This window comes from Ischnura elegans, chromosome 9 (assembly GCF_921293095.1).
Source record: "Ischnura elegans chromosome 9, ioIscEleg1.1, whole genome shotgun sequence".
NCBI lineage: Eukaryota > Metazoa > Arthropoda > Insecta > Odonata > Coenagrionidae > Ischnura > Ischnura elegans.
Window position 1 is genome coordinate 53,233,925 of NC_060254.1, and position 20,700 is coordinate 53,254,624.

Consider the following 20,700-nt stretch of genomic DNA (forward strand, 5'->3'; position numbering starts at 1 on the left):
TTCTTTAGTTGTAATTGCAAGAGGTGCACTTCATTTCTATTGGCATGACATTAACGCATGAATTTTTGTCCGATACCTCCGTATTTTGGCAAGATGTTTTCCTTCTGTTATAATCTGTGAGAAATTGTCATGCCATATCCCAAATCATGCCATTTCAATTCGTATGTTAATACTTTTCAAAACTTCTCTTTCTGCACAGACTTTATTTAGTATTCGGCCACTAGTTTTTCTGATAGCCCACCTAGATGTATAAGCTCCCATTTCTCATGCAGCATGTATCACATGTAATGTGGGTCTAAATTTTTTCGCAGAAAAGTGAGCTGCGCCACATATTTCCTTTAACGAAATTCGACTTTCTTTATTCAATTCTAAGCAGTTGAAGATAGAAATTATTATCAATTCCCTATCTACCACCAAGGGTGTTATCCCTTCTGGGAGTGGCTAGAATATCGGAGGAGGAGAAAAGAATTTCAAAGCCATAATTTATTTTCTACGGTGTGATCGAGTATGATAAATAAATATGCCAGGAATTCCACCCCCACTCGTGCTCTCTAAGGCAAGCCTTAGACAGCAGACCATGGCACGCCTATGACTACGGATCTCAGGGGTGGATTAGGGTATGGATATGCGAGGTAGTTGGAGGCGCCGCTTAAGAGGGACTCACTATGTGTATGATCATAAATCTCCCCGACGAGAGACGAAGATTAATGGCCTTCTCCAACTAACTGGATTGAAAAAAATAAGGAGAAAATAAGGTTGTTCCGAACGTCAGGAAAATTGTACATGGGCAACTTCATCGAAAAATACAGGGAACATTGAATGAGGCATATTATTATGGATTTATTGTATCGATATAAACATCCCTGTTCCCACCCTTTGCCAAACACACCCCCCTTCTTCCATAGAGTGCTAAAAGACTGTGCGGAATAAAATCGTTTTCCTTGAACTAAACGCGAATCAGGAACACGCACCAAGTGATCCGAACTCCAGGCTATGTTGGAAAATAAAGGAATATTATCCTCATAAAAATTCATAAGAAAGCATTTTTACTGAAATTCATCAAGAAACAACATCAACAACAAGAAAGGGGTTTATTCGTCATTATTTCTAGAAATTTGATTTTTTATTCGGATATTTTACTCGGCTCTGCGATGCTACGATGCTGGTCAAGCATAAGAAAAATGACACACGCAAACCATAGGAAAAATTTCATATCAGAATTAGTGTAAATTTAGACGAAAAAAGAAACAGATGTGAAAAAAGGGTGTAATTTCCTCGAGTTTCGGTTTGGGTTAGGGTCAGCTTGCTAGCCGACGTATCCTTGTTACTTAGCCAAGATACTACATTTATTCTTAAGACGAAATCTTTCTTCCATCACTCTAGCACTCAACGGCAGTAGAATTGAGGAAAATAACAGCCAGTGGATTCTTATACTTGCATTCTAAATAAAATATACATTATTTAAGGGAATAGCCGCAATAGGCAATAGAAACTCGCTGGTGAAATACATTTAAGAAGTAAAAAAATGTCCAAAATTCCAAAGGGAATCTTTTGCAAGATTTAGGCAAATACTTTGATTTTAACACCAATTCGATCCATGATTGAAATACTGAAAGAAAGATATGCAATTTCCCACAGTTATAATTTTTACTCCCGACCTAGGTTTCGATGTTACTAGTGAAATACATTTAAGAAGTCCAAAAAAGTTTCCGAAATTCCAAATAGAAACTTTTGCAAGATTAAATCAAATAATTTGATTGAAACACCAATTCGATCAATACTTGAAACATAGAAAGAAACATTTACAATTTTCCACGACCATACACTTTTACTCCCAGCCTAGTTTATGATGTTACTAGAAAATACACCTAAAAAGTGCAAAAAAAAATGTCCGAAAATCCAAATGGAATAATTTTCAAGATTTAGGTATTAATTAGATTGAAACACCAATCCGATCCATTTCTGAAATACTGAAAGTACAAAATGCGTACTACACATGTAATTTTCTAAGATTATTAACTTCTACCTCCCGATCCAGGATTCGATGTTAGGTACTACACCATCTTCAAGATACAAAATAGTTCAAAATGGTGGGTTAATAATCGTGGAAAATCGCATGTGTTTCTTTCAATAGGTATGAATTAGTTCCACTCCATCACGCTTACTTCTTCTAATTCGATACATAATCAGCCATTAATAACTCTGTAATTTCAATCATTAGGTGATACTGGGGGGATTGAAATTAATAAATATATCACGTGATTCCCCTCGCATAAACAAACGGATATACGGACTTCCCTACCACCCCTGATTACACATGCAAAAAGGGTGCGCACCGTGAAGAACCCATCTGCCCCCTCGAAGCGCAGCGTTCCCTTGCGCCCAAAATGAATCGCCCCCATTATTGCCACAGCACTCCTTAAAAAACGTGCACGGGATCCGAGATGAGGCCAGCGGGGCCCCGAAAAGTGTCAACTTCATGCGAGGAATAATCACAATTCCTTCCCAGTCGCCGAATACGTGAAATTAATAGCGCCACCTTCACACGAAAATTGCGCGAGATTAAAAATGAAAAAAAACGAAGATAAAGTTTTCTTTATTTATTTTGGAGATGTACGCAGAGCCATCTTGCGCCATTTGACGCTAGAATATATCCAATTTTAGCTAGATAAAGGGTACAAACATCAAAAATGCACGAAAGAATGCAGAGAAAAATCATTCGCCTTGACCGGGATTCGAATCCGGATACCTCGATTTCCGGCCGAATGCTTTGAGTTAAGCTACCGAAGCGACATTCTTCACAGTGGAAATTTATCGACTAAGTATAGAAGACGAGGTCCCGGCTAGTCCTGATACACTTAAATTTATCAAAAATGTAGGCGAATAAAAAAATTCTGAATGAGAATTCGATTAATACATCCAACCAAACTTGTTCAAATGCAGATAATAAAAAATAATCATTCCTGGTCCTTTAAATGAGACATCTCTTCAAATCAAGAGGGAGAAAATGCTTCCATTTTGAGAATCGTATTATGACCTCGATAATTATTATACCGGAGGAATATAAACTCGTCAAGAAATTTAAAATGGCAATTTAATCGGCTTTAATTTACATTCGAACTTTTTCCCAAATAATCCAGACAAGTTAGCTAAGTAAATCATTTGAACGCTTTCATTAATGCGTAATGCCATCACAGCCGTAATTTTTCTCACGAAATGCCGCTCCAAGAAGTTGCAATCAAACAGTCGACATAAAATTTATCTCGTTAATAAATGACTCAAACTTCTGAACAGCAAAAAAATTATTAAAGCTGTGCACGAAGCACGCATGCACGGGTGGACGGATAAATTTATGGACACGAAAGTATATTTTATTTTATTATAAATTATAATACATAGAGGCGTTAACGAATTTAAAATAGATATATCGTCGGACACAATTTCGCAGGTTTCTACATCGAAAGTTTTACATATTTCTACAATTTCAACTAAAATCGAAATTTCAGTACTGCAGGCGAAAACCTAAACTAATTAGGGGATTTAAAATAGCCGTAGAACTTACAATTGCAAGGCACGTAGTTTCACGCGCTCATTTTCCTTGCAGTCGCGAAATTTCCTCTTAGGAAAAATCATCCTCCCCCCACAAGGCGATTCTTCCAACGGAAGGCGGAAGAAATTTACAACGCTCTATCAATCATAAAGAACAATGCAGTGGTTCTGTGACCTAGTTGGAGAGTACCTATCCACTAATAAAAATTTTACACGAAGAAAACCGAGCGTCCATACTCTTCTCCGGTTTACTCCTCAAAAAAGACTAATTGAGCTACTTGCAGACAACACTCAATGCTCAGGACTACTCCTGTACGCATGGCCACTTCAAAATAATTATCGTTCCTACATAAAGGTGTACTAAAACCTTTACGCAAGGTGTGATACTAGCATGATGTTTAAATGCTAAACTTTGTGAGAGATAAGCGTTCCAGTAATACGTTGCACTAGCAGTAGTGTGATTCAACCATTGTAATATTTGATTTGAAATGTTTAGCGTTTCCCCCTCTCTATGAACGTGGTTAAAAACTTGAACCCTCGAAGAATGCTTTGAATTTGCCAAAACAGTAAAATATGATACACATATCATTTGAAATAAATAAACAAAATTACTGATGAATATCTTTTGAATCCGTGCTTATGAACTAAATATTCCTGGCAGCCTTAACATTCGTTTTTCAATGATAGTGAGCTACCGGGAATTATTCTGTTTTGGGGATAATACTTACAATTTATTAGAAAATTTTTACGTACTTAGTACGTAATAAAGAGAATTATAATCTGCTAATTTTATATAATGACTCATTCTGAACAAAGTGAAGTATGCTTTACACGACTTTACAGGATGGGAGCCGCAAACTCTCGGAGGCAACGTGATGGGCGATTTTTTCTCGAGCCAATAAAAGCAGACATCTTGGTGTGGGTATGGTTATTTGGAGAGGGCTAACGACATCTGGGTCATTTACTCCATGAGAGAATGGTAGGTAAGGAAGAGTGGAGAGAAAACTGGCGTCGGCATTAGCCTGCTCTTAACGAAAGGCGCCAAGGGGACCACGGCTTAACGTCCCATCCAACGGACGGCGTGTTGCGCTTGGAATGGAATGAAGCAACATAATTTCATTTTGAATTTGAAAACTTTCCCAAATGAAGTTGAACATGTATTTGTGTATTCCGATCCAATAATAAGGTGGGACACAGAATAATAGTCACTCCTATCCGTGCCATGTCTATTTTTTTTCTATTGCATATGAAGCGTGTCCTACCACACCCGCTACACGCATTTTGAGGCGGCTTGCGGCGAATAATGTAGTTGTAGATATCCAAGGGAAAAATACCACTTCAATTGGGTAACGCAAAAGAATAAACCTATGGTGAATTTTTAATGACTAAATAGGAAAAACCAATACAAACCCACAGAAACAATAATTGATTCCTAATGGGAAAACATTTTGAGCTAGAAATACTCGATGTAATCTTTCCAGCATTCAAATTCCTCTCATTTTAGCTTGAATCGAGCCTGCGAGGAGCACATTCCACTATCAAAGGTTAGCTAGCAATTAATCACTCGAGGATGACGCGTGATTGTCGTGACCATGGTTGCGTGACAAGAATATCTCGTTGAAGGACACGTAGTGAGTGTTAACCCGTCATGAAAGACAGAATAATCAAGAACTAAGGCTAGTTAATCCTCGGTGTAGCGAACGTTAAAAGCCACATCGTCACTGACGTGCAGGGAGCACTCAATAACTGGATAGAATCCCATCGCTGTCGGTAGGTAGGCGCGAGGGAAGCGGGTAGCGAGGCCTGACATCGCCGGGAGCGATACAACTGCGCTGCCGCTTGGTCGGCACCCTCCACTCCCGCCGCGGTGTCTAATCGCTCCATAAACCGGCTATTGGCCTCCGGCTCGGATGTGGGATCACGGACGGCCAATGCGAACTATAGACCGAAGCCTGCTGCAGACTGTTTCGTTGGATCGCGAATCGGGTGGCTCAGCAAAATTTGATTTATTTTAGTCGACAAGATCAACAGAAGTAGCATATTTTTAGAAGTAGGCACTCAATTTTAGTAATATATAAAAAGGATTGGGCATATACTGGATACTTCAAAATAATGGACTCGAGTTCACCACTTTACTACACAAAATATACGTGTTAGGCTCCCATACGTAAGAAATAAGAACATAAAATTGTAGAAGTAGGCACTAAATATTTTGAATGTATAAAATATAAGCATATGCTAGATACTTCTAAATGATTTACTCGATTTCACCACTTTATTGCATAAAATATACAATTTAGGCACCTATATGCAAGATATAAGTACTGGAAATTGGACACTTCCTCTAGCGTTACTCTGTGGAAGACGTCTTCGTGAAATATGAAAAATAGATAAATGAAATCCTTACTTTAAATGAACATTGCTACTTAACCGTATTACTTTTTTTGCAAGGGTGAAAACATGAGGTCGGGGAACACACTTTCAGAGAAGGAAATGATGAAGAAAGCACTCGAATGAAGGAAAGTGAATGATGCTTGAAAAACTTTGTTAAAACATCTCCGGTAAAAATCTCACATCTAATACTGCACAGTGATGAATTCAGGATAAAGTATAGGTACCCTTTTTATAGCGTAACATAGTCACCTTCCATTGGATAACGCAAAGATATGGGGAGTAGTTAAGAATGAAAACTCCGCGATATTAACCCACTCCAACAGCTATTAATCTTAGGTTGGCTTAGATAGTTGAGGATAGAGCTCACAGCGCATTATAGCAAAGGTCCATAAAATTCACTATTAAAGATAGGAGGCAGTTAGTCGGACGACTCGCACTTTGAGAATAATAGTGGTCTCTCGGGGTCCGAACACTTCACCAAAATTTTTGAAAGATTAAAAAGTTAGGGCATACAGTTTTCGATATTTTGCGTTATTCGGAGGAGGCGACCGAAATTATCAGCGTAAAGGTAAATTTCACCGTGGACAAGGGTAGAGAAGTGTAGAGAAAATCTTTGCATACACAAGATTCCGTGCATCGATGGCTAAGTTCTAACTCAAATTTCTGACTAAGTTCTAGCAAAAAAAATAAAATTCAAGCAAAAAAACAACCCTTGCGAATGTATGCTTCTTTTTCAGTTTTATGTATTTTTGGTTTTTAATTTCAATTAAAATCGTATACAATTTAAAAAATTAATAGTTTTTTACTCTCCTGAAAAGTTGCTATTTTTGAGACATGTGTTGTTAGAACTTAGCCATCGATATATATGGCGCCTCCAAGAGTGACACATCTCAACGTCCCATCTGACAAACGGAGCGTAAGGTCCCTCAAAATACTCAAGCAGGGAACGAACATCAATTGAAAAATCACTCAATACTTCGGGAGTTGAAGCCGAGCCCAATAAGAAAGAACACAACACTTACAATGCATCACTAACACGATCCCAGAGGAAATATCTAAGTTTTCCTGGATATCGGACAATTACTTATACCACTTATTTTTTATCAAAGCGCGACCAGGGTTTCAATGAATTATCATCATCTTCAGGCGCAAATTCATTGGTTTATCTTTTTATTGTTACCTAGTTACCCGATAAATTTTAAAATAAAGTAAAAATAAGAGACGCAAACTTAATTTTTTTTTTATTTTTTTTTTCGCGATCTTTTTTATTTTTTTGAGTAATTTTGCAAAACACTCAATATGCAACTGCCATATGAGCGGTTTTAAAATTAATATTTTAAAATTTTGGAATGACCGCCGTGAACTGGACTCTAGGGAGCAGTTAGTAATTTTAAAAATAATTGAAAGTCAGGAGAGTACTCTTATAAATGAATATCTCCACCCATCCTTTTCCCCTATTCTGGCGTCCGTTTTAAAATTCATCAAGTAACTAGGTAACAATAGTAAGATAAACAAATCAATTTGCGCCTGAAGACGATGATAATTCATTGAAACCCGGGTCGCGCTCTGATAAAAAATAAGTGGTGTAAGTAATTGCCTGATATCCAGGAAAACTTATAATGGAATACCACAAAGTAAATCAAGAATTAGTGAATTTTGAAAGATCTAAGGCTTTCCAGGCGAATGAATCGGATGAATTCTTCTCGGGTCTCCAACCGGGCTAGCGTCAACAAGATGGATTCCCACGTTTCGCTGGGAGGCTTTCCAAAGTTAGGATGTTGGGAATTAGCCCCAGCGAAACTGGCGATCCATCATAGGTACCCTCACCTGGCTGGATTCATTCTTCATTAAAAATTCATTTCCATACCCACGGCATACATTCGCACGGTAACGATGAAACATTAAAAAATGACGAAAGCACTCGAATGGAGGAAAAGAGAAGAGGGAAAAGGAAAATTATCCCTGAGAATTATACAAACTTAACTTTTCAGCCTGTTTGTAACAGAAATTGTGCTTTGAATGAACGTAAAAGAAGCCTTCCAAAAAGAGGCAACATGAACTTATCATAAAAACTGTTGAAATAATGATTCTTCAGGGAAGAGTAACAATGTAGTCACCGATTTTAATTTAGTACTGGCCATCTCTTGACAAATGATTCTCGAAATGAAAAGAGTTTGATTTCAGCATCAAGGAAAAACACTTCCGCACTTGAGATGCATTCACACCATGTTTTAGCAAGATTTTAAAAGAAATATTAGGTAAGAAATGGGAATTCAATTTGAGATGCCGTAATTTTTGCCCCTCGGTGTATGCAATTTGATTCAATGAATTCAACCCCAAGTATATAAATCATAGATAATATCAATTTTAGTGAACGGTAGATTAAAAAATAACTTTACCGTAGTGCGGGAAGGCGTCAAGGGACTCAAAACCTCCCCCAATCCTTCCCCCGAAATTTTTTTCTGGCTAAGACCTTGTCAGGTAGGCTTGTATGTCAATGCATCGGTTGGTATCGAAACATATTTTGGCAATTTTACAAAGAAATGTCAACACAGGCGCGCTGCGGTTGACATAGGAAATCCAGCACTCTGGCGAGGGAAGGTTCGACAAGAAACTGGCACGCGGTTGTCGGGTTTCAGCGCTGGGAATCTCTCTAACCACATACTAAGAGTGAACAGAGAAGGTTACATAGAGTTTACACGAAATGGTCTGGGAGCTGCTAAATGCTAGAAGGCTACGAGATTTCTAGAGAAACTAAGTGCAGATATTTCTCAAAGTACACAGAGAACACATTTGAACTTCATTACATTTTCAGGCCCCACAGAAATGATATATAAAAAGAGATACTCATTGAACAGGTAGGTATAGGAATTTGCTCTTCCCATAAAGAATAAATAATGTCAATAAATGCTAGGCGAAACTTCATAGGTGAATTTCCTAGGCTGGTATCATAGGCTAATGTCTAAACACCTCCCGCCACACACCTTTAGACGCGGTTTTTCTCTACCCCTATGATAAAATGATTAAAAATATATCAGCAGCATAAATCAAGCTTCTACAGGACGGGCTAGGGCCTCCTCTAGGTAGACCGCTTGGTTTAGCGTGGTTCTTTTACAGGGCGTTTCAGGAGGATCATGCAACACTTCGGGAGGTGGTAAGGGAGGCAATACGATGCGTGTAATGCGCGGTGTAGCGCACTTATATTGCTGCTACTTGCTCAAAGCTCTCATTTAATCAAGCTCAAGAATCAATTGTTTCAGAAAATTTAATCGCACATTTTCGTCCAATCTTAATTATATAATATCCTTAAATATCCAGAGCATTGAATAAATGTCGAAAAGGGCTAGATACCCAGGAAAAAGCGTTTTCACGGTAACTGAAAAGTGGATCAAAAATGTTTGCGTTGCCATATCTCGTTAACTTACGAGTTGCGTCACCATGTCCATAGACCCGGTAGACAATAAATGCTTACAATTGTCTTCCCTACCACTTCATCAAGTAGGCAGATTCCTCCGAAAACACCCTGTAAAATCTCATCGCGAATAAATTGCATAGCTGTTCTAATGGCACGCAGCGGACAAGATGTCCGCGGGAGCACGCAATATCCTCCGTCAGTCGGCGGGAATTCCCCTGCTCGAATAATGGCGCAGGTTGACTGTGGGGACACGGGCAGGCGGGTGCGCTTTCGGCTGCTCCTTGTAACACTGGCGTACTGCGGAGAAGTAAAAATCACGCGAGCAGAGGGCACGCCGCGCCGCAGTGGCCCACGCCAAAAGGCGAGCGAAACGCAAAATCCAATGTCACCCTTACGTACGTTCGCATTTAGATATACAGTCATCGGAAATTTTTATAGAAATGTAAAACAAAAGCCACGAACGATCAAGAAGAATTTAAGCGAAAAATGTACTATGCAAGAATTTAGCGACATGGAGAAAATCATCTTAAAATAATTTAAGTATACCGGAGCTAGTCACGGTGATAGCTTTACGAAGTCATCCCGGTCATGGTCAATAATATTTTTCTCGGTAGAATATAAGCACAATCATCTTAGAACCGAACTAAATTTTTAAGTCCGATATGAACGATAAATAAAGAGAGAGAATTTGCCGAGCGGGTCGTTACTTATGCAATTTTTTTCCTCCGAAAAATAAAGGAATTTATAAAATTCTAGGCGAGACGCATTACACGCACCTCCTTTCATTTTTTCTCTTTTTTCCTATTTTTTCTCAACGGCTAAGTCCTAACACCACCTGCCACGAAACTATTTGCGAAGCGCACGGGGAATTTCGTAGATGTAGGCCGAGTGTCCCAGGAAAATTGGAGACCGAGTGCTAGGCTTAGATTGCTAGAGCGATTAAGAATGGATATCTCACATAATGACACGAAAGAAAGTTATCTTAGAACCGCAGTATAAATATAATTCCACGTCCAACAGAAACGCTAAAATATGATCATAACTTACTCCAACGCGCACCTATATATTTTTGCAGTCACTAATAGGTAAATGACAGGTTATCTTAATATTTCCCGCCACGTTTCTATTGAGACGGCTGACCATATTGTATGTAGATCAAAAAGTAGACAAGACAGTAGCAGACATAATAGTCGATGACGAGGTAACGTGGTGGAATCTTTTTTTGAAGTTCGGTCCAAATGGTTAACTGACCTAGCATTTCAACACAGAAAAATAGAACTTAGCTTATCATTATTTATGATTAGAACGTAAAATATCGAACTCATTTCACTAAAAAATGACGTCTTTATAGTCGGTACCTCGAAAAACCAATGGACTTCGATCTAGGCTCACTTTCTCGGATAAGTGCTTTAAAATGGAAAACATTAAAAAATACAGCAAACACAGGATATCACAAAACTACGGTCACAAAAAGTACTTTCGCGGGTTAACCTATTTGCTCAGATCAACATTACTTTCGAAATATGTTCACTACGCCATTAATATCTTAATGACCGTACCGTTACCCTCTTTTGCCAGATAAAGAACATTAGGAAACATACTTTGTCGCCATAGTTTTTATTTTTTTTTCTAATTTTCAGCAAACCTCAAAATGACCGTAAGATTGTTCAATAATCACATTTTTACATGGAAAACCACACAACCTCTTTGCTAAGGAATGGAATACGTCCTCAGAAAAAAAACTAAAGGCAAATAGCAAATTTTAATATTTATAAACAGAAATTTCGTTCTTTAAAAGCCAAACTGCGTTCATAAAATCAGTAAGTTCTTTTGACAAATGAGGTGAGCCAGTGAAGTATATTAACATGTGGATATCCAGGAGAGAAAAATCACACTTGACGTGTTAAAATAAAATTGAATATAGGTTTAAAATCAACGTGAGAACTTATCTCCCTCTCGGCTGAGTATCTAACTAAACAGAAAAATCATTTAACACCGTTTTCCGGAGTGGGCGGGTGGTAAAACATCCAATATTGTGTTCCGAAAAAAGTCCGCATTAAAAACTGCGAAACGCACACAAATGTGCTTCTTTCTGTGCACTGCTGCCTGCCAAATTGTTCCGTAAAACTATGTCGGTAAGTCGCATACTTCGGAAGCCAAACATACCTCTGAATCAAGACGCGAAGCATCCATGACTAAACTTCTAAGCGGATTCTAGATTTCTGCAGTTAATGTATAATTCAAGTGATTGCGATAGATATTTCATAGAAACAAGTAGGTTTGTGAGCCTAAAAGTGCTGAGCTAAAAAGTGCCGCAATATTTCCATACCTATCAAAAGAGTAACCGGTAGGTAACGGGATATCATTCAATCCTCATTGTCATAACTATTGTCACATATGCAAGCCATCGTCAAATGTTCTACGCTTGGATCACGAGTAAGCACGGCCTTATATAATTAACTTTCATCCTCCTAAACCATGGGCCTTGCGCTTGAGAATAATCTGAGCGGGTACTTTTTCCGTTCTGGATAAGTGTAACTCTCTCCACTGGATCCCTGGAAAATCTTATGACAAGCAATGACTATTGGGACTCCAGGGAATTACTGACCAACAGAAGCAGGCGAGAACCAAAAACTAAAAAATCCTACATCAAAATTCTACGAAGAAATGTTTCTCCAGGAAGATGGTTTCGTTGAGATTTGGCCCACAGTATTATGACTGCAGAGCAGTGTAGAGTTAGGTTAGGTCAGGTAGTAAATATTAGAAAAACTTCAGTTAGCTTACTACTATAATTTAGCCTTTTTTCGTGCAATAAAGTAGGCAAGCTCCAAATCTCAAAGGTGAACAGAGGGAATAAGCACCCATACCACTATCAGGTACACTCTAAAAATGAATGTCTGGCTACTCACTCAACTTGTTTTCACCACGCCAATCCAAAGATCAACTTTTAACCGTAAATAGGTCCATGACCATGGCTAGTAGACCATGAAGAGACAATTATTTACGATTTAATCTTAAATTTGGTAAAGATATGATTTTTTCACCGCTGGCGAATACGAAAAACGCTGGTTGCATGATACAGCCGACAAAATTCCGACGAATGAATGTTAGTGTTGGTAATTCACAGTTTAAATGCGTCTTAAAATATGATAAAAATTCCAATAAATTAATTCTACCGACGGCAAATCATGGACTAATTGGGTCTGAATACGAATCACCTTCAGCCAATCAACTACTACCGATTAGGACACAAAAGACTAAAAGGATACATTAGTAGAACGTCGGTAAAAATCTATTAAACAATTAAGTCTGTCGTTTGCAATTGCAGCTCGGAGGCTGATTACATATTTTTTGTTATACTGATAATTTCAAAAACAGCATAGAGATTATGCGCAAGGGGACCGATTTCAGTCGTTTACATTGGCGCTACCTCGAGTCTTGCTACGCGACTGTACAACTCAAGTTGAAATTGCTATTTTTGCAATTTTTACAGTCACAATCTTCTACTTGATTCGCAACTCCAGTAAAAAAGCCTTTAAACTGAGAACTTATAAATTCTTTCATGATCATAAAATTTTGAAAGCTGGAGATGCAAATAAAATTTGCCAATACGCAAGTATCTCTCATAATAAAACTACGTCTCAGATAAATTTATCGTGAGATTATAAAAACCCAAATGCCTTATTTGATAGCGAGATAAATTTAAAAAAAAAAAGAAGAAAGCCATTCTGATCAAGAAACTGTATTCCGCTTCTTCTTGAAATTGATCGCGGACAGACACGCACCCGATATATGAAGGTAAAAATATGATACCGATATATTTATATAAAAATAAGAAAACTTCTTTGGGGCTGAAACTCTCCTTTTCCCGAAAAATTTGAACGAAGAACTTTAGAAACATTCTTCCTCTAAACGCGCAAAAGCACGCGATCTCCATTCAGGAGTTTGTATAAAAAAAATAAATTGACTGCGCCAAATGCGACGATGAAGCTCGCTCAAGTCCCGTCTCGGCGGGCTACGAGGAATCGGTCAACCCAAATGGACTGTTCCCAATCGAATCCCGGTACAGCACAAGTTCACTCGACGGTGGTATCGCGGTTTAACATCTGGGCCAATTACGGTAATCTTTTCTTCGAAGGATTAATTACTAAATCACTTCTCTTTCACGACGAACTCAGAGGGAATTAGGATCAATGAAAGCAAGTGACCTGTGGTGTAAAATCGCCCACGATACCAGAATTTTGTAATCGCTACACCTCATCGCGTAATCCGTGATGCTAGACGATAAGATTGAATGGACTGATGAAAAGCTAAATAGGTTTAAAGGATGCTTAACCAACCCACCTAAGTGCTCTGTTAGATAGCATGTTTAATAAATAATTTAATGAGGAATATAATTGTAATATCCGTAAAATTATAAAAATTCAAAGCCTGAAATACGGTAATTTACAATTCGTCAGTGAAACGCTCAATACTTGGTGGCAGACAAGGTTTTAAACGACTTGTTCACTCACAAAATAGTTATTAGCTCGTAGCTCCTCTAACTTACTTCTCGAAATCTAATCAAAATTACGGTACCACGGTAAAATAAACAAAACTATTATTTCCACAATAGAATATGACTAATGATTAATAGGATATCACGTAGGAATGGTTGAAATATCAACGTCATTCACGAAGTTTTTACAACCACGAACTTCCTCTAACCAAAAGTTCGTTAATATTCTGGGTCAACCATCCCGAAAAAACGGTAGTAAACTTCCGAAAATAATTTACTCCCATTATAATAGGTAAAAATCATTTGATAGAATCAGTAAAATGGTATCAAAGGCCTCTACACGTTTTTGTTTTAGAAATGAAGCCAAAATTGTATGGATTATCACTCGTTCTATTTCCACTTCAGTCATTCGCAGAAGCGCGTTCACAATTCATGAAGGGGTAACTCCAATAAATGAAACAAACCCTTTGCACATATGAGTGGTCCCTAGATAGCAGATAGTCTAGGATATGTGAGAGGACTTATAACAGAGACTGCCGAAAAATAATGCAGAAACCTTTTTAGGCAAAATAAATTAATCGGAACTCCCGCAAGAGAAGTCCAGAGTAAAACTAATAAGTGATTATAAAAAGTAAATCGTGACAAAAAACACTGTCCAACCAGAAATTATTAACGTTATTCATTTATCCCTATAAGATTCAGAATACAATGAGATGCTTAACGCGTCCAGATTTCTCCAGGACACTAATTCACGCAAGGGATGCCGCAAGGAAACATCGCGCCATCAACGGCCAAGGGAGATGATTTTATTATTGCGAAAATATTGTTCATAAATACGAATACGCTTGGGTCTTTACACACTTGCGAGGGCTAGCATACAATTTGGTGATTGACACAGCACAAATATAATCATCGTTAATTGTTCACGCAATAGAGCATATATGATAACAAGTAAAGAGGACTAGGAAATGGTTAAAAACTATGACTGAAAACACTTTCTTCGGAATATGTTTTGTCATTCAGACTATGCCGAAAAGGTTTCTTATAGCCAATATTGAGCATTTTAAAGTTTCCCTCACATCAGTGTTCTCGCAAGAATTAGGGCAAAAAATGTTCCGTATAAAACTGTCTTCATGGTCAACTAATTTACCTATATTAAGATTTAAGTACAGCGTAATATATTAAGTTAGGTTACTCAGGCATTCGCAAAATCGTTCCAAGAATTTGGATATTATCGTAACATAATTTCGCGAGCATTAAATCATTTGAGACACATTAGAGAGGTCTCGTAGTAAACTGTCTTCATGATCCACTAATGTACTTGCACCAAGAAAAAAGTGTAGCGAAATATATTGAATTCGGTTACACAAACATTCGCAAAATCATTCCTACAAATTTGAGCGATTTCGCATCACAATTTCGCGAGCATAAAAGTATATAGCAATGGCACACTGGAGACAGATGAAACTATATACAGCGCAAATCGGGTTTTGGAGGTTGAATACTGGGAAAGATATACCGCACACGGATGTAGCGAGTTAAAATATGAAGTTAGAGACTTACCTTGACTTAGAAACGGTTTTGCCCCAGGTTCATGAGGACTGCGACGACAGAAGAGCGGCAATGGAGATCCAATGCGGAGCAACGCCGGTGTTCCCCGCGCTGCCGAAGAAAACTTGCGCGAGGAGAGCGTCAAACGCGGCCGCGGGCAGTTGACCGGTCTCCGTGCAGCCCTTACGTCAACTCTCACCGCCGAACTCCTCGCCGGGGTCCCCGACAGAGAGAAAGGGTGCAGAGGGGGTACAGTCGAATCACGGTAGAAGGGGGGGGACCACTTATGCGAGGACTAGACGATCGGGGAGAATTCGGGAGAAACTATCCTTCAAGCGGTGAAATGGACAAATTCCTAAGTCCCGCCAAGAGTGAGAGTTGGATGAAGTATTTCGTCTTCACTGTTCCCAGTCTTATGGGAGCTCCTCTTCCGGAAGCGTCGATGTAGAGGCTGTGACTGGGATATGAAGATTCTCTTCTTGAAAATAGCGGTAGATCAGCACTGTGTTGGGGATCTATTTCTAATATAAAAAAACAATATATATTCACTCAGATGAATAAATATTTGACTCCGATGACGACTGCCACTCCCGATTGCGGGGCGGCGATCTACGTGAAGTCCAGAAGAAATAGGAGGAAACGATAACTTTTTTTTTTGATCCTCTAATGCAAAACTCCTCACGACCAGTATATGAATGCAATTCGTCTCTTGGATCTCACCTATGACAGGAAAGACACTCCTGCTTGCTGCCGGCAAAAGAGGCTCAGCTCTCTCAAACTAAAAAAAATACCATGAAGAAATAAAAAATACGAAAACACGCACCCTCCCCCCCTGTGCTGTTAGGCGAAGACGAATGGGTGTCGCCTTGACTCCCAGCACACCTCCGCCAAAGACTTTTTTGACGAGGAAAGGGATATGATGGTACGAAGTGAGTGACACAGCTAGCGGTCTCGTAGAGAGATAACGAAACAACGGGCGGGTTTCGCGCCTACATCCACCACGCGACGTCGGAAGCCGGTTGAAGACTGCAGGCGCTCGGGCGGAGTGGAGGGCGAAGAGCATCGATCCCCCTCCCCTCCCGGGGCCGCGGCCAATGGGAAGAGAGGAACGGAGGAAGAGGGGGAGGCAGAAGGCTCGCCGGCCGACATGAATCCTGTATGCCCGCGATACGCCCGAAACCGCGGAACGAGTCTGCATTGGCGGCCGGACCAAAGCGCGGTCTCCACGAGCGTACTATTTCACAGCGAGTTTCCCGAAGGCGCAGAAAAAGCACCCCTCCAACCTTTCCTTTGTTTTCCCGCACCCCCTTACTTACCCCTTCCCCTCTCTTCTTAGCATTCTTTCTCGCGCTCCGAGGTTTTCCCTTTCGAAACGCGAACACGACAAAGACGGAGTCCTTGATTTTTTTTCAAATTTTATGCTGTTCTAGGGTATTCAAAATATGTTTTCAAGGTCCCGATTTTGATTTAATTATATGGTAAAGGACAGGTAATTATCAAAGCAGATGATAGAATTAAAAGTACAACGCAGTAGCACAGAGGACTAACCAATATCTTTATGGGATAGATATGCAATAAGCAATGCATAGTGAATATTCCATAATACTGAACTTAAATTTTGTTTGAATTTGCTTTCAGCTAGCCAACGACTACTTGGAATAAGTGTTTTCGCTGGTGTAGGTATATCGATGGTATTCAACTTAAGCGATGTAAATTATTGGACGAGAAAATGGATTCCTTTCCAGGATATAAAGAGGGGAATTTTTCATCACGCACAAATTCTCTTTTCATGCAAACATACACGTGTTGCCAGTCGGCTCGCAATTTCCCTTAGACCTCATTACTTATTATCTCAATCCTTGCTTTTATAATGTTTGGGTTGATTATTATGCACAGTTGGACTCAAAGGTATTGCAACGAATGGAGCGGCGCCACTTTCGTCGCAGTATCCTCTGCTTTTTACCACTATGCCAACTTTTGCTACTCGCTCAATCAACCATTTGTTATTTTTGTGGTGATCAATCATCTTCGGGAACACTTTGTTGTTGAGGTCACCTTCCGATGAAACGACTTTGCAAAAATTCCGAGGAAATGAAATCAAACGGCTTCATTAGTCGACAGGATCACAGACATGACCGATAGTCAACAATTGCTAGAAGATTTGTTTACAAACACAGAAGTGAAGTGTCGCAAAAATTGCAAAAAATGAGATTGAATGGGTCGCACAGCACAACTCGCCGCGCTGAGGAAATTTTTGTAAAACGATTAAAATGCGCCCTAAGGAGCAACAAAATCAACCCTCCACGGGATGGACGAGGGACTCCTTTACAATATTTATTATATTCAGAGACAAAAAGTGAGGAAAGAAAAAAGTGGAAAAAGGAAGAGGTCTCCAAACGATACTTATTTTGCAAGAGAACAACCCAGTCTCTCACCTATTGAGAAAAAAATAAATTGTGGTTACGGAGACGAAGGTGTAATCTATCCGCGGCCGAAAAAAATGTGACCGATTTGAGAAGTAGGTATCAAAGCGAGCGACACAATGTACTGCGAGGAAAGGCGAATGGAGGAAGCCACTAGGGCAGTCCGACAGCGATCACCTTAGAGATTTCTAATACCCTCAGCCTGTGAATTTTTCTATCCAGCAGTCCTAAAATTATGCATAAGTTTGCATTATCCTAGTGGATTTTCTATATGAAGCTTTATGATCCCACCTGAAGGTCTGTGATAAATTGAAGCGTTTATTTATTTATATTTATTTATTTATTAGCTACCTTGTCCATGCCATCGTCATGTGCATGCACTACCTTCTCCAAGAAAAAACGAAATATCGATTTGTTCCTGTCCATGGCGTAGCCAGGAATTTCGTCCAGTGGTTACAAAACCAGGGGGGGGAATTTTTTAAAAACAGGGTACCAAGAAGAGGGTTTTAAACTAATTTTAACACATTTTTCCTAATATAAAAAGCTCCATTTTTCAGAGAAATTATTTGCAAATCCATATTTTTTTTCTATTATGAAGCAAAATATTTGTGTTTTTTATATTGGGGGGTGGGGCCGGAACCCTAAACCCCCCCTCGCTACGCTACTGGTTCCTGATTTATTAACTTTCCCATAAACTTCATAATCCTAAAATTGGTTTGGCACAGCTCTCTGATTTCCTATTAGCTTATTTTTTAGCCTTTTACGTATTTTGCATTAACAATAAACTGTTCTTTGTAGCTCATCTTCGGCCATTCTTTGCCTTGCTTCCCATTCACTTGTCCCTCCGCGATTGTCACTAACAGGCCATGTATATTCGTATACGAATACACGTGTATACACGCAAAACGTATACGGTACAGAAATCGGTCGCATCTTCATTGCGTGCATTGTATGAGTGATATGAGCGAAACGGTGGAAAAAAGTTCTCCATTTACGGTCTTTCATTCAAATTCATTATCGCAATACTTTAAAAGGTTTCGGTATGTGGAAGCAGTGGCGTAACAATGGGGGGATGAGGGGATGGATTCCCCCCAAAGCCTCAGAAAAATAAAAAATATTGTTTAAAAATATTTTCTAGTTTTGACATCTAATAACTGCATCTGCTTAAAGTTAAATCTTTTGTACCAAAATGATGTTAAATGTATTTCCCGCATGTCATTTTTCAAAAATATTTCCGGATCCCCCGTTTTCTCTGGGGTGGGGGTTCGCCACCCCAGGCTATCCCACCCACCCCCCTTAAATCATATTCCTAGTTACGCCACTGTGTGGAAGGGTATGTTAGGTTTCGACAAGAGCAAAATCTTACATTTATATATAAATATCAGTTCGATTAGCACAATCAAAAAGTATGCATCTATTTATTTTACATTAAAAATAGAAATAGTTACAAAATTAATACGTAAATTGACAGGGAGACATGTAAACTATAATAATTGATACATTATCCACAAATTTAATCGACCATTAGTCATATATTCGGTTGATTAATAATAATAAGACTTCTGCTCTCGCCTGTAAAAATATTTTAGTTTTCCTCCTTTATTTTTACTCTTGGTGTCTTTGAACACTGAAATAAAATGAGCTGAAGCATGGGAAAAAATTCTCCATACACTGTCTTTCATTCAGATTCATAATCGCAATACTTTCAAGAACTCCACTGGTGGAAGAAAAAGATAGGTTTCGATAGAAACAAAATCTTCCACCCAAAGCTATCCCCTAATGGCGATTTTAAAAAAAACTTTTTTTGGCTATTTCACCGCTTCGGCTAGACCCCAACAATGCCCAACCAACCCTGGGCGCTTTCTAAACCTTTGAGAACAGGGATTCTTCTTCTCATATATGAAGCAAGTTTCAGGATCTGCAATACTTCTGTGGGTGGAAAGGGATAAATTTTAAGCATTTTTCTTGTTCGTAAACATGGGTTCACTACTTCTTAGTCACTGAGCCATGACAACGCAAATATTGTTGTGGATATACTTTGTAGTTACTATGGAAACTATTTTCCTTGGTAATCCATCCTTTTCGATATTTTATTAAATTCTCTCTATTTTTAAGGATATTAAATAATTTAGATTGGATGAAAATGTGCAGTTATAATTGTCTGAAACCAATAATCTTTCAGCTCAGTAAAACTATAGCTTCGAACTAGTATCAGCAATATGATTGCGTAATCTGACCCATTTTTAGATGAGCTTGTATGCGTCGATTTCAACAATAAAATGAAATTAGTGAACGATCCCATAGTGAAAGGAGGGAAGGCTCCATTTTCCAACATAATGTTTAGGAAAATGACAACAAAAGCGCAGGATACGCTATGTATAGAAAACCTAGGTCAACAAATCGATATCTCCGTGCCACTTCTCAATAATATCACCCTGACCAAATTAACGATGTCATGATTACCCTATTAGAGCGGCCAGATTTAGCAGAGTGGTTAAAAGATTCCACCTACAGAAGCAAAAAAGGTTGCAAACTATTCTAATTCTTAGTGGTAGCGACAACGGAACCATCTCCCAAAATTTAAGGTCGGGAACAAGGAAAATAAGATCGCAACCAAAGCTACGGACACCACCACTGCGATGTACTTGACACTGTTCGGAATAATTCCGATCGGTTTTCATCCCGTAAGGTTAATTCCGAATGGTAATCAAAGCGATCAAAATTTTTGTGTATAATAACATTCATTCCTAGTCGTCGGAATGAAAAATAATTTCGAGGAGGGCTCAACCTTTGGTCAATCCAAACTAACCTATGGGTTGAAACAATGAATCAACTTTTTGATGTTGCTTATAAGCAACATCAAAAATGTT

At 38.9% G+C, this 20,700-nt stretch overlaps 1 protein-coding gene across 11 annotated transcripts in view; it reads right to left on the reverse strand.

The window, feature by feature from the left end:
- The window catches only part of LOC124165409 (protein madd-4), a 1,214,641-nt gene extending 1,198,210 nt beyond the window's left edge, over positions 1-16,431 (reverse strand). For all 11 annotated transcript variants that reach the window (XM_046542805.1, XM_046542812.1, XM_046542809.1 and 8 more), the window contains exon 1: positions 15,420-16,431. The gene's annotated coding sequence lies outside the window, so the exon portion shown is untranslated. The remainder of the gene's footprint in view (positions 1-15,419) is intronic.
- Positions 16,432-20,700: the final 4,269 nt, after the last annotated feature.